At 47.7% G+C, this 14,530-nt stretch overlaps 1 protein-coding gene across 8 annotated transcripts in view; it reads right to left on the bottom strand.

Moving 5' to 3' along the window:
* The window catches only part of CSGALNACT1 (chondroitin sulfate N-acetylgalactosaminyltransferase 1), a 457,921-nt gene that overhangs the window by 75,843 nt on the left and 367,548 nt on the right, over positions 1–14,530 (bottom strand). The gene's annotated exons all lie outside the window — the stretch shown is intronic.

The raw sequence follows: 14,530 nt of genomic DNA, 5'->3' as shown, positions 1-14,530 counted from the left end.
AATATACTCATGCCTGAGTGTATAAGTATCAAATACTCTTAGGCCTCAGCGAGACAAGCATTTTTTTTGCGCACCGATCGCTGCGCAAAAAAAAAAAGCATTGCCTCCATCTGCTAAAGTTGTGTGAAAGGGCAATTTCTTCATGCACAGAAGACACGAGCTTCATGCGCATGAAATTCCCCCATTCACTGGAGCAGCTGCGCTTGGAGAAGCACAAGTGCTCCAGGAGGAGAGAGTGAAGAAGCCCCGCAGGGCTTTGGGATTTCCCTATAGCAGGGAGAAATGGAGCGGGGCTAGGGGTTAATTCCCCATAGCTCCGCTCTCCCTGCTATGGGGAAATCCCCCATAGCTCTCCCTTCTTCTTGCAATGGGGACCCCCAAAGGATATTCCCATAGCGCAGAGAGTTGGCAGGGCTAGAAAGAGGAGGCGAGCTATAGGGATTTTCAGAGATTCCCCATAGCAAAAACAGGGTGGCCATGGCTAGTGGCAGATCCCTCTAGCCCCACTTTTTCCTCCCTCGCTCTCAGGAAAATCCCTGTAACCCTGCCCCCTCTCTCGCCCCGCTATACGGAAATCCCTTGGAGAGAGAGGGGGAGGGAGTTCCATACTGCCCCTGCTGCTCGGGGAATTACCCAGCAGGGAATTTAAAAGGTGCTGCTCTGAAGCACATTTTAAATGTCCCATTGTAAATTGCTGTTAGTCCCTGGGGGGATTAAGGGAACCCTCGGGGAGTCCCATCATCCCCGCGGGGACTAACAGGAGTTTACGAGCGCTGGAGTTTCCATTAAAGGTGTTGTCCCGCAAAAGCAATTGAAGTTAAACAGTTCTGTATGGCCATATAAATGCACTTTGTAATATACATCGTGCATTAAATATTGGCCATACAGACGTTATATACTTACCCCCCCGGGGTTGGCATCCCCGTCTCCATGGTGCCGACCGAAGCCTTCTTCTGCCTCGATTAGACGCGCTTGCGCAGTCTGCTCTTCTGTCCCGTTGAATGGGGCCGCTACGGCGTGCTCGCGCTGCACAGGTCGTCTGCGCCATGGAGACGGGGACGCCAACACCGGGGGGGGGTAAGTATATAACTTCTGTATGGCCAATATTTAATGCACGAGGTATATTACAAAGTGCATTTATATGGCCATACAGAAGTGTTTAACTTCAATTGCTTTTGCGGGACAACCCCTTTAACTCCTGCTCCTGTAGGAGTCAATGGAAACGCTTGCACAGCATGCACCAAAGATAGCCAATGTTCTATCTTTGTTAGGTGCGTGCTGTTTTGTGCTACTCCATTCTCTCACATGAGCGCTTCTATAGGAACCCATTGGTTTTTTTTTAGAAGTGCTCTTTTTGCGCACCCTATAACAACACTTGTCTGACTGAGCCCTGTCTGATCCCTGCAGAGTAGCAATTCCTGCTGGGACTACTGTCGGACACTGATGTGCCCAAAAGTTATCCTGTATAAAAGGACTCTTGTTCATAGGATGTTGAATAGAGATGAGCGAGCACCAAAATGCTCGGGTGCTCGTTACTCGAGACGAACTTTTCGCGATGCTTGAGGGTTCGTTTCGAGTAACGAACCCCATTGAAGTCAATGGGCGACCCGAGCATTTTTGTATATCGCCGATGCTCGCTAAGGTTTTCATTTGTGAAAATCTGGGAAATTCAAGAAAGTGATGGGAACGACACAGAAACGGATAGGGCAGGCGAGGGGCTACATGTTGGGCTGCATCTCAAGTTCCCAGGTCCCACTATTAAGCCACAATAGCAGCAAGAGTGCCCCCCCCCTCCCAACAATTTTTACTTCTGAAAAACCCTCATTAGCAAGGCATACCTTAGCTAAGCACCACACTACCTCCAACAAAGCACAATCACTGCCTGCATGATACTCCGCTGCCACTTCTCCTGGGTAACATGCTGCCCAACCCCCCCGCACGACCCAGTGTCCACAGCGCACAAAGTCTCCCTGCGCAGCCTTCAGCTGCACTCATGCCACACGCTGACCTCATAGCTACACCACCCTCATGTCTATTTATAAGTGCGTCTGCCATGAGGAGGAACCGGAGGCACACACTGCAGAGGGTTGGCATGGCCAGGCAGCGACCCTCTTTAAAAGGGGTGGGGCGATAGCCCACAATGCTCTACAGAAGCAATGAGAAATCCAATCTTGTGCCACCTCCATCAGGAGCTGCAAACGTGGGCATAGCAATGGGGAACCCATGTGCCACACACTATTCATTCTGTCAAGGTGTCTGCATGCCCCAGTCAGACCGGGGTTTTTTATAAATAGTCACAGGCAGGTACAACTCCGCAATGGGAATTCCGTGTGCACCCACAGCATGGGTGGCTCCCTGGAACCCACCGGCGGTATATAAATATATCCCATTGCATTGCCCATTACAGCTGAGGTAATGTCAGGTTTAATGCAGGTGGGCTTCGGCCCACACTGCATGCCCCAGTCTGACCGGCGTTTTTAATACATAGACACTGGCAGGTACAACTCCCTAATGTGAAGTCCCTGTGGATCCACGGCATGGGTGGCTCCCTGGAACCCACCGGCGGTACATAAATATATCCCATTGCATTGCCCATCACAGCTGAGGTAACGTCAGGTTTAATGCAGGTGGGCTTTGGCCCACACTGCATGCCCCAGTCAGACTGGGGTTCTTTAGAAGTGGACACAGGCAGTTACAACTCCGTGTGGACCGACAGCATGGGTGGGTTCCAGGAAGCCACCGGCGGTACATAAATATATCCCATTGCAGTGCCCTGGACAGCAAAGCTAACGTCAGATTAAATGCAGGTGGGCTTCGGCGGTACATTAATGTATTCCATTGCAGTGCCCTGCTCAGCAGAGCTAACGTCACATACAATACAGGTGTGCTTCGGCCCACCGTGCATGCCCCAGTCAGAGTGGTAATATGTACCTTAACAGTAACCGCGCTGGTGGGAATGTGGTGGCGACTGCGGACCTAGTAGCGCTGTTTTATTTAGTTGGTTTTCGGAATGTGGCCAGGATTAAGTGGGCCGTGGCGGGGGGATGGGGCTCTCTTGTTGTGTCGGTAAAGGTGAAATTCTTGGACTGCCACCAGACGGACCTATGCAAAGGTATTTGCCAAGAATGTTTTCATTGTTGGAGGAGGAGGGGGATGTTTTTGAGGCACTACGTGTCCTCTACGCGTGTCCGTGGTTATATGCACCTTAACAGTAACCGCGTTGGTGGGAAATGGCCTCGCCACCATCATGTCTTTGGGAAGCCTCCGTTTCCACACCCCAGTGACATAGCATTAGCAGCATAGCATAGCATTAGCATAGGTAGAGCCCAGAATTAGTAACATTTCAGCGGTAGCATTAGGGACAGGCCCCAGTAACATATCACTAGCAGCATTATAGGGGGGAGCACAGTATTAGTTCCATTTCAGTAGTAGTAGCAGTCCAGACAGGCCCCAGTAACAATTCCGAAGCAGCAGTATAGGGGGAGCACAGTCTTACTTCCATTTCGGTAATAGTAGCAGTCAAGACAGGCCACAGTAACATTCCCGTTGCAGCAGTTTAGGGAGATAACAGTCTCTTGCACATTTCAGTAGTTGCAGTATAGACAAGGCCCCAGTTGCATTTATGTAGCAAAAGTGTAGGCCAACCCCACACACCTTGCTGTACCATGAGTGCAGGTGAAGCCCATAAAAATTACTAGGATTACACTGTAGGCGAGGGCCCAAAAAAATTGGTGTACCAACAGTACTAATGTACCTCAGAAAAATTGCCCATGCCCAACCAAGAGGGCAGGTGAAACCCATTAATCGCTTTGGTTAATGTGGCTTAATTTGTAACTAGGCCTGTAGGCAGCCCAGTTAAAATAAAAATTGGTTCATGTGCAAGTTTCAACGCTTTAATGAGAATTGAAACGTATAAACATTGTTTACAAAAGTCATATGACTGAGCCTTGTGGGCCTAAAAAAAATTGCCCGTTCGGCGTGATTATGTGAGGTTTCAGGAGGAGGAGCAGGAGGAGGAGGATGAATATAATACACAGATTGATGAAGCTAAAAGGTCCCCCGTTTTTGATGGTGATAGAGAACGATGCTTCCATCCGCGGGTGCAGCCTACGTATTGTTTAGGTACCGCTGCTGTCCGCTGGTGGAGAAGAGAAGTCTGGGGAAATCCAAGCTTTGTTCATCTTTATGAGTGTAAGCCTGTCGGCACTGTCGGTTGACAGGCGGGTACGCTTATCCGTGATGATTCCCCCAGCTGCACTAAACACCCTCTCTGACAAGACGCTAGCCGCAGGACAAGCAAGCACCTCCAGGGCATACAGCGCGAGTTCAGGCCACGTGTCCAGCTTTGACACCCAGTAGTTGTAGGGAGCAGAGGCGTTACGGAGGACGGTCGTGCGATCGGCTACGTACTCCCTCACCATCCTTTTACAGTGCTCCCGCCGACTCAGCCTTGACTAGGGAGCGGTGACACAGTCTTGCTGGGGAGCCATAAAGCTGTCAAAGGCCTTGGATAGTGTTCCCCTGCCTGTGCTGTACATGCTGCCTGATCTCCGCGCCTCCCCTGCTACCTGGCCCTCGGAACTGCGCCTTCTGCCACTAGCGCTGTCGGATGGGAATTTTACCATCAGTTTTGTCCGCCAGGGTCCGGTGGTGTACCATCACTCTCGAACCCCTTTCCTCTTCGGGTATGAGAGTGGAAAGGTTCTCCTTATACCGTGGGTCGAGCAGTGTGTACATCCAGTAATCCGTAGTGGCCAGAATGCGTGTAACGCGAGGGTCACGAGAAAGGCATCCTAACATGAAGTCAGCCATGTGTGCCAGGGTACCTGTACGCAACACATGGCTGTCCTCACTAGGAAGATCACTTTCAGGATCCTCCTCCTCCTCCTCCGGCCATACACGCTGAAAGGATGACAGGCAAGCAGCATGGGTACCCTCAGCAGTGGGCCAAGCTGCCTCTTCCCCCTCCTCCTCATGCTCCTCCCCCTCCTCATCCTCAACGCGCTGAGATATAGACATAAGGGTGCTCTGACTATCAAGCGACATACTGTCTTCCCCCGCCTCCGTTTCCGAGCGCAAAGCGTCTGCCTTTATGCTTTGCAGGGAACGTCTCAAGAGGCATAGCAGAGGAATGGTGACGCTAATGATTGCAGCATCGCCGCTCACCATCTGGGTAGACTCCTCAAAGTTTCCAAGGACCTGGCAGATGTCTGCCAACCAGGCCCACTCTTCTGTAAAGAATTGAGGAGGCTGACTCCCACTACGCCGCCCATGTTGGAGTTGGTATTCCACTATAGCTCTACACTGCTCAAAGAGCCTGGCCAACATGTGGAGCGTAGAGTTCCACCGAGTGGGCACGTCGCACAGCAGTCGGTGCACTGGCAGATTAAACCGATGTTGCAGGGTCCGCAGGGTGGCAGCGTCCGTCTTGGACTTGCGGTAATGTGCGCTGAGCCGGCGCACCTTTCCGAGCAGGTCTGACAAGCGTGGGTAGCTTTTCAGAAAGCGCTGAACCACCAAATTAAAGACGTGGGCCAGGCATGGCACGTGTGTGAGGCTGCCGAGCTGCAGAGCCGCCACCAGGTTACGGCCGTTGTCACACACGACCATGCCCGGTTGGAGGCTCAGCGGCGCAAGCCAGCGGTCGGTCTGCTCTGTCAGACCCTGCAGCAGTTCGTGGGCCGTGTGCCTCTTCTCTCCTAAGTGGAGTAGCTTCAGCACGGCCTGCTGGCGCTTGCCCACCGCTGTGCTGCCACCCCGCGCGACACCGACTGGTGGCGACGTGCTGTTGCTGACACATCTTGATTGCGAGACAGAAGTTGTGTAGGAGGAGGAGGAGGGTGGTTTAGTGGAGGAAGCATACAACACCGCAGATACCAGCACCGAGCTGGGGCCCGCAATTCTGGGGGTGGGTAGGACGTGAGCGGTCCCAGCCTTCACTAAATTCACCCAATGTGCCGTCAGGGAGATATAGTGGCCCTGCCCACCTGTGCTTGTCCACGTGTCCGTTGTTAAGTGGACCTTGGCAGTAACCGCGTTGGTGAGGGCGCGTACAATGTTGCGGGAGACGTGGTCGTGCAGGGCTGGGACGGCACATCGGGAAAAGTAGTGGCGACTGGGAACCGAGTAGCACGGTGCCGCCGCCATCATGTTTTTGAAAGCCTCCGTTTCCACAAGCCTATACGGCAGCATCTCCAGGCTGATCAATTTGGCTATGTGCACGTTTAACGCTTGAGCGTGCGGGTGCGTGGCAGCGTACTTGTGCTTGCGCTCAAACAGTTGCGCTAGCGACGTCTGGACGCTGCGCTGAGAGACATTGCTGGATGGGGCCGAGGACAGCGGAGGTCAGGGTGTGGGTGCAGGCCGGGAGACGGTAGTGCCTGTGTCCTCAGAGGGGGGTTGGATCTCAGTGGCAGGTTGGGGCACAGGGGGAGAGGCAGTGCTGCAAACCAGAGGCGGTGAACGCCTTCATCCCACCTTGTGGGGTGCTTGGCCATCATATGTCTGTGCATGCTGGTGGTGGTGGCTCCACGGCTGATCTTGGCGCGACAAACCTTGCACACCACAGTTCGTCGGTCGTCTGCATTCTTAGTGAAAAACTGCCACACCTTTGAGCACCTCGGCCTCTGCAGGGTGGCATGGCGCGAGGGAGTGCTTTGGGAAACAGTTGGTGGATTATTCGGTCTGGCCCTGCCTCTACCCCTGGCCACCGCACTGCCTCTTCCAACCTGCCCTGCTGCTGCACTTGCCTCCCCCTCTGAAGACCTGTCCTCAGTAGGCTTAGCAAACCAGGTGGGGTCAGTCACCTCATCGTCCAGCTGCTGTTTCTCCGAATCCTCTGTGCGCTCCTCCCTCGGACTTACTGCCCTTACTACTACCTTACTGATAGACAACTGTGTCTCATCGTCTTTGTCCTCCTCACCCACTGAAAGCTCTTGAGACAGTTGCCGGAAGTCCCCAGCCTCATCCCCTGGACCCCGGGAACTTTCCAAAGGTTGGGCATCGGTCACGACAAACTCCTCCCGTGGGAGAGGAACCATTGCTGCCCATTCTGGGCAGGGGCCCGAGAACAGTTCCTGGGAGTCTGCCTGCTCCTCAGAATGTGTCATTGTAATGGAGTGACGAGGCTGGGAGGAAGGAGGAGCAGCAGCCAGAGGATTCAGAGTTGCAGCAGTGGACGGCGTAGAAGTCTGTGTGGTCGATAGATTGCTCAATGCACTTTCTGCCATCCACGACAGGACCTGCTCACACTGCTCATTTTCTAATAAAGGTCTACCGCGTGGACCCATTAATTGTGAGATGAATCTGGGGACCCCTGAAATCTGCCTCTCTCCTAATCCCGCAGCAGTCGGCTGCAATACACCTGGATCAGGAGCTCGGCCTGTGCCCACACCCTGACTTGGGCCTCCGCGTCCTCGCCCGCGTCCACGTCCTCTAGGCCTACCCCTACCCCTCAGCATGGTGTATTACAAGTAGAGCAGAAACAGAACGCTGTAATTAAATGTGCCGCTTATTGGCCTGTGGTTGGAGGCTGACTTCACTTACGGAACGCACAGCAGAGCCAGGAAACAATTTTGCGCACGCCTGCACTGAGACATAGTTGCGTATGACTGAGCTAGTGGAATTCACAGCATAGAAGCAGTCAAGTGGCCAAAGGCCACTAGTAGGTCTTAAAGGGGTTGTCTCGCGCCGAAACGTTTTTTTTTTTTCAAACGGGGGGTTCGGCGCGAGACAAACCCAATGCATGTGTTAAAAAAAACAAAAACGTTTAGTACTTACCCGAATCCCCGCGCTGTGGCGACTTCTTCCTTACCTTACTAAGATGGCCGCCGGGATCTTCACCCACGATGCACCGCGGGTCTTCTCCCATGGTGCACCGTGGGCTCTGTGCGGTCCATTGCCGATTCCAGCCTCCTGATTGGCTGGAATCGGCACACATGACGGGGCGGAGCTACGAGGACCAGTTCTCCGGCACAAGCGGCCCCATTCACCAGGGAGAAGAGCGGACTGCGCAAGCGCGTCTAATCGGGCGATTAGACGCTAAAATTAGACGGCACCATGGCGACAGGGACGCTAGCAACGGAACAGGTAAGTGAATAACTTCTGTATGGCTCATAATTAATGCACGATGTACATTACAAAGTGCATTAATATGGCCACACAGAAGTGTATAACCCCACTTGCTTTCGCGGGACAACCCCTTTAAAGGGGTTGTCCCGAGGCAGCAAGTGGGTCTATACACTTCTGTATGGCCATAATAATGCACTTTGTAATATACATTGTGCATTAATTATGAGCCATACAGAAGTTATAAAAAGTTTTTTACTTACCTGCTCCGTTGCTAGCGTCCTCGTTCCCATGGAGCCGACTAATTTTTGGCCTCCGATGGCCAAATTAGCCGCGCTTGCGCAGTCCGGGTCTTCAGCAGTCTTCTATGGAGCCGCTCGTGCCAGAGAGCGGCTCCGTGTAGCTCCGCCCCGTCACGTGCCGATTCCAGCCAATCAGGAGGCTGGAATCGGCAGTGGACCGCACAGAAGAGCTGCGGTCCACGAAGACAGAGGATCCCGGCGGCCATCTTCAGCAGGTGAGTATGAAGACGCCGGACCGCCGGGATTCAGCTAAGCGCTGTGCGGGTGGTTTTTTTAACCCCTGCATCGGGGTTGTCTCGCGCCGAACGGGGGGGGGGGGTTTAAAAAAAAAAAAACCCGTTTCGGCGCGGGACATCTCCTTTAAGTATTTTGCTTCTATTTTTTTAAATGCTGAGCTGATACAGCAGACAGATACTGTAGGCAGCGTATATTATGTATACTGTTTCCCTCTGGCTGGATGCCGGCGGTGATGTAACGAAGACAGCAGAGCCAGGAAACAATTTTGCGCAAGCCTGCTGTAACGCTTAGCTGCGTATTAATTAGGACTACTACCCCCCAGCAGACATGCAGTACACTGAAGACGGTCACAGGCAGCACAAATACAGTATTTTTCCCCAATTTTTTTGAAAAAGCCCACTGCCTATATAGCCTGTATATCTCTTTCCCTGTACCACTGTCCCTGCCTCACCAGTACTGGCCCTATACTCTGTACAATGACTGCAGACTGAGGACGCAATGCTCTGCACGCCCGATATACAAAAAAAAAAAAAAAGAAAAAAGTGCAACACTGCTCCCAGCAGCCTCAACAATACTGCACACGGTCAGATGTGGCCCTAAGAAGGACCGTTGGGGTTCTCGAAGCCTAATATAACTCCTAACGCTCTCCCTATAGCAGCTCCGGCACCAGCAGCACTGTCCCTGATCTATGTCAGCATGCATCTGTGGCGAGCCGCGGGCGGGGCAGATTTTAATACTCGGGTGTCACCTGATCTCCCCAGCCACTCACTGCAGGGGGGGGGGTGGTATAGGGCTGGAACATCACAGGAGGAAGTTGTAATGCCTTCCATGTCTTTGTATTGGCCAGAAAAGCGCGCAAATTCCTCAGAGATGAAAGTGAAAGTAACTCGAACATCGCGTGGTACTCGTCTCGAGTAACGAGCATCTCGAACACCCTAATACTTGAACAAGTATCAAGCTCGGACGTGTACGCTCGCTCATCTCTAATGTTGAAACTATTTGAAATGGCTAATAGAAGTAACAGTTAGTCCAGCATGGATGCTATCCTAAAAGAACACAGATAATGCCAAGAAAATATTTAAAATCCTTTTTAAAAAATGACTATTTTGGTGCTACTGGTTACATTGGTGTAGTGCGACTACCTACAGATTTCCCAGTTCAAAAGTTCTCTCTATACCAGTTAATTATGGAAGGCATATATTATAAACAGAGCAAATCTGTGCTGCTACTTCTAATTTATACAAAAATAACAATCTGTGCCAACTGCACTATAATCCATGGAAAATATTGTAACAAGAGGTTCTTGTCCATAACCACATAGAACATCAGAGAGATCTGAAGAAGAATGAACACAAGAGCGGGGATTCAGGGAAATATATCTCAGAGTTACAAGTACTCAGTAGACAGTTACAGAGTTCTTGCAGAGCTGAATATAAGACAACACACAAGGCTGCAGGTGTTCTTCAGAGGAGAACAGGAAGTTTGCAGAATGTATCATAAAACGTTATACTCTGTAGCCACCTCTCACAAAATCAGCAATGAATGGAGTAGTATTTTCCTTAAAGTGAAGCTTAACTTTTGGCATATTAGTTAATCATACTGTATGCCGGCAGCAGCTAGAGGACAGAAAATTGTACATTACACTATTTTATTAATATGAAATTTAACTTTTAAATATTTTTTTGTGTGATTTTCCTGCAGTTTTTGTATACTATGTTATGTTTACAATATGGTGGGATTAGGGACATAATTATAGATGGGCAGGAATGTATTCACCAATGACTATGAATGGTTATACAACTGTATAGCCAGGGCATCGCTATGCTAGCATACAGCTGGAGTCTAAAAAGTTCAGAGCCATTTTCGCCATTCGCACCAATCCTTACTTCTGCTTCCAAAATGCTGGGAGTAATGATGGCAATATTCTTTTCATGCGGTCTTTACACAAAATAAATACTAGTAAGCAGAGTTTTCCTAATATGTAAATAACCTAATAGCGTGAAAGTAGGAATGGAAATGTATCTAAGGCCAACTCTTAGAACTATTGCTGCTTTAATGTCATCATATATCTAAAGAGTGCCACCAGAGCGTGGAGAACAGAAGAATTGATGAGAAAGATAAAACCACAATATAAGGAATATAAATATTTTATTAACCCTGTAGTATTAGTTCTTGCTCTGAAGATTTTATCATAAAAGGAAAAGAAGAAAAAGTTTGCATTATTTAGCAGTCACTGGTTGTGAACTTCGCTTAATAGGAAAAATCTCAGCATCACAGGACAATTAATGAAGCTAAGCTGCTTTTGGCTATTTGTAAGGGCTCTTTCACACCTACGTTTGCCCTTTTAGTTTGACTGTTATGTTTTTGGAACATAAAAATGGTATTCTAATGAAAAAAAAAACAGTTTTTTTCACCATCAATTTCAATGGGTTTAAAAAAAATGGAATGCTTTGCGTTTAATTCCATTCTGCTATGCTTCCGTTTTTTTAAAAATGGCCAATAATTGTTTGGATTCCTGTGTTCCAGTGAGAATCTGAAAAATTATCGCTTAGTGTATATGCATGCCCCAACTGAACGGCGAATGAGAATTCATTCTCTTCTCATTCATCATTTAGGCACTGCACGTAAACAGACAAATGCTCACTTATGAACGATTGCCTGTTTAATGTGAATAGAGGCTAGCGGACAGGAACAATCCCCGGACTGCTCCGCCTCCTTTCACTAGCGATGCTGGTTGTTGCGTGAAAGCACAGAAACTATTATTGCTGGGACGACCCGTCATATGTGCCCCACAGATCTTCCTGTGTAAAAGCACCCTCAGTACTGTAAATGAAGCAAAATGTCGGATGGGGATCTGCTGTCTGCGAGTCCAAGAACCCTTTTTTCACTTCTTTCAGTAAGAAAAAGCATATCTACTCCTCAGACGGGCGGGGAACTTACAACAAAAGTTATATTTTATTTACAGTGGATGGGTTTTTGGGTCATTCCTTCCCACTGCTTCCTAGCCTAATGGTTCCTCCACGCAAAAAGATATAAAGTGACAGATACATGTTTGCATCACTGAATTACTATAGGGCATTATTTTCTTCCACCTCCTATCTATGTTATGATTTCTCAGGTTAGATATCTATTCAGTCACGCTAATGAAATTCCTTATGAACGTTTCATCTTTTAGCGTTTGTTCACAGAAAAAAAAAAAAAAAAAAGACCACATTTTCCATCTTTAAGACACAATGACATAACAGAAAATTGATTACTTCTGTGTTGCCTAATATGTTTCAATGTTTTCAGCTAATGCCATCTGTTTATCTCACTAGCATTCATCAATTGCATAAAGCAGAAGACGACATTTCTTTGCCAGAAGAAACGCTGAGCAGTGGAGACAGTTTTTATTTTTAGATGCTAATGAACAAAACACTTCAAAAGTATAATTTTACTTTAGAGTGGTATGAAACTTGCTTACATAGAACACATAGTATTTTTGTAGCCAGCATACAAAAGCATTTACCCAAAGGCCCCTTTTACATGCAACGATTATCGCTCAAAATCTGTCCAAATGGCCAAAAATGAGTGATGATCATTACATGTAAACGCAGGCATCGGTTTTAAGTTCACTTAAAATACATCGTTCAGCAGCTGAAAGACTGAGCAACTACATTCCATTTGACTGTATTTCGCTTATCTTTGAATAGACTGCAGGATGTTCTCCCCGCGGCATGTTTACACTAGCCAGGAGAACAAATGGAATGTGTTGGTAGCTGTTTGCAGAGCCCAGTGTGTGTTTAAACAACTCCTAGAGGCCCTTTACATGCAAACAAAGATGATAAAGTATTAATGGACACTTTATGCAAATAGATCGTAAATCTTTCAAACTTTCAGTCTTTGAAAGATTATCCTTGCTTGTAAAAGGGTCTTTACACAAAACTAGGTGGTTACAGAAATGATAAGATGTATAGAGGCAGTGCATGAAACCCACAAAAAAGACTAATTAGGAGGCAATGCTTTCCCTCAATCTGCTGATCGGGTGGCCATGAAAAAATAAAGTTTCACAGGTTTGGGAACCCATTTCTGCAGATAATCAGTGAATAAGGGAAGGTAAGGTGATATAATAGTGGAGCAAACTTACTACTGAAACATGAGAATAGTTGAAAAAGTTTTCATAGCAAAAAACACCTCAGACCTGGTGCTTTTAAACCTTTTTTCATTCTCCTCCTGCAGTGGTCCAGCATGTCGGCCAATTGGCACGAGCAAGTATCCAATCTGTAGCCAGTTGTGTCCCATCCTAGCTTAACTGAAAAAGAGGCTGGGCCTCAATATGCGTTGTCTTGCTGATTCTTACATTTTATACAATAAAAAATATCTTTAACACTCTTATTTCTACTTTTCTCTGGAGGGCTGCATTTATCATCGGATCTTTAACTATTCCACCTATTACTGAAAGGGGCATGGCTTCATGAGAAAGGGGTGTGGCCTAAATGTGGCCAAATGTGTCAAGTGTCATAAAACCCAGCCAACTAATATGTGTTCTAATCTTAGCCTAGACAGTCTAAAGGAAAATCACAGAATCAAAAAACATTTTTTAGCTTTTGGAATGACAAAGTGAAGAAGACTGTTTTGAATAGTGTCCGGAAATAACAGAGAAATCAACACGTTCTGAACTATTCTAAAACACCAAACTGTTTTTTTTTTCTATCTTATTCATTAACAGACCCAAATTTGAAAAGCGGGCACTAGCAAAACCTTAGTGTATCCTAATATACCCACTGACGAGAACTAAGCACTGAAACTAGACAAGCGTCACCACACGTACTTACCAGCAGCATGTACACTGACGCTGCGGCCTCTGACATCTGACTTCCGCCAGGCCGTCTACCAGGAAATCGCTGCCGATACCGGCGGCAGTTTTCAGCTGCACCCTGGGAGTCCAAGACAGGCAAATATGCCTTCTTTATTTTAGGTTGGGCCCAGCAATGGGACAGGGTTTTGTTGCAATGACAAAACCCCCATTTCATATACAGCGTTGTAAATTCTGAAATGTCAATTTGTATATTAAGAGTGTATTTAGTGTCCTACAACAAGTTTATGAATAGTATGGGGACCACAAGAGAAGTCTTCCTTCTAAGGAAAGTCTTACCAATGTATTCCATACTTATATATCACAATAATATAATTAAGGTATAAAATGGGATGCCTGTATAGAATTCAGTGCTCTCTTAAGTTCCATATTTATTAGTTCTGAGATGGCCACTGTAACTTGGTAACAATATAACTTGAGACTAGAACTCTATGAAATACTAGTAAATAGTTCTGGATGGGTTATTTTGGTGATTTTGGAACCATTGATCATTCATGTTATGCCTATTGTAATCAATTAACTATGGGTATGATAAACCTCATAGTTTGGAAGAACAGTTTACAAAATGCAGAATTCGGTTTAGGCCAGTCTCACACGGATGGGTTCGGATTCCAAATCCGGAAGCCTGTAGCGGAATCCGGCCCTGTCACCAACTGACGACCACGCATACCTTTGATTATCTGCATTATAGTTAACTGCAGGGGCTTGCCATTGGTCATGCTTCGTACAGATTTTATTTTTAAATCTGTGTTTTTCCTACTCCTTCACTAGGCAATGACACGGGTATCCGGTATCGGCGATGGGCTGTGGGTCAGACAGCTTCTATTGACTTCAATGGAAGCTACCTATGCATAATCCTTACGAAAATAGAATATGCTGCGATTTTATTTCTGCAAGTGGAAATCGTAAGCTCATGTAAGCAGACATGCGAATGTTGAATACCACAGATCATCCGTATGGGTGACAGTCACAGATTCTGCAATTCAAACCCGGTCATGTTAGACTGGCCTTATATTTGTGTTATCACTCGGTTATTCAAGACTTTAAATGTTTCACACACCAAGAGCTT

This window comes from Eleutherodactylus coqui, chromosome 7 (assembly GCF_035609145.1).
Source record: "Eleutherodactylus coqui strain aEleCoq1 chromosome 7, aEleCoq1.hap1, whole genome shotgun sequence".
Lineage (NCBI taxonomy): Eukaryota > Metazoa > Chordata > Amphibia > Anura > Eleutherodactylidae > Eleutherodactylus > Eleutherodactylus coqui.
The sequence above is the reverse complement of the archived record's forward strand: the minus strand, read 5'-3'. Positions and strand labels throughout refer to the sequence as shown.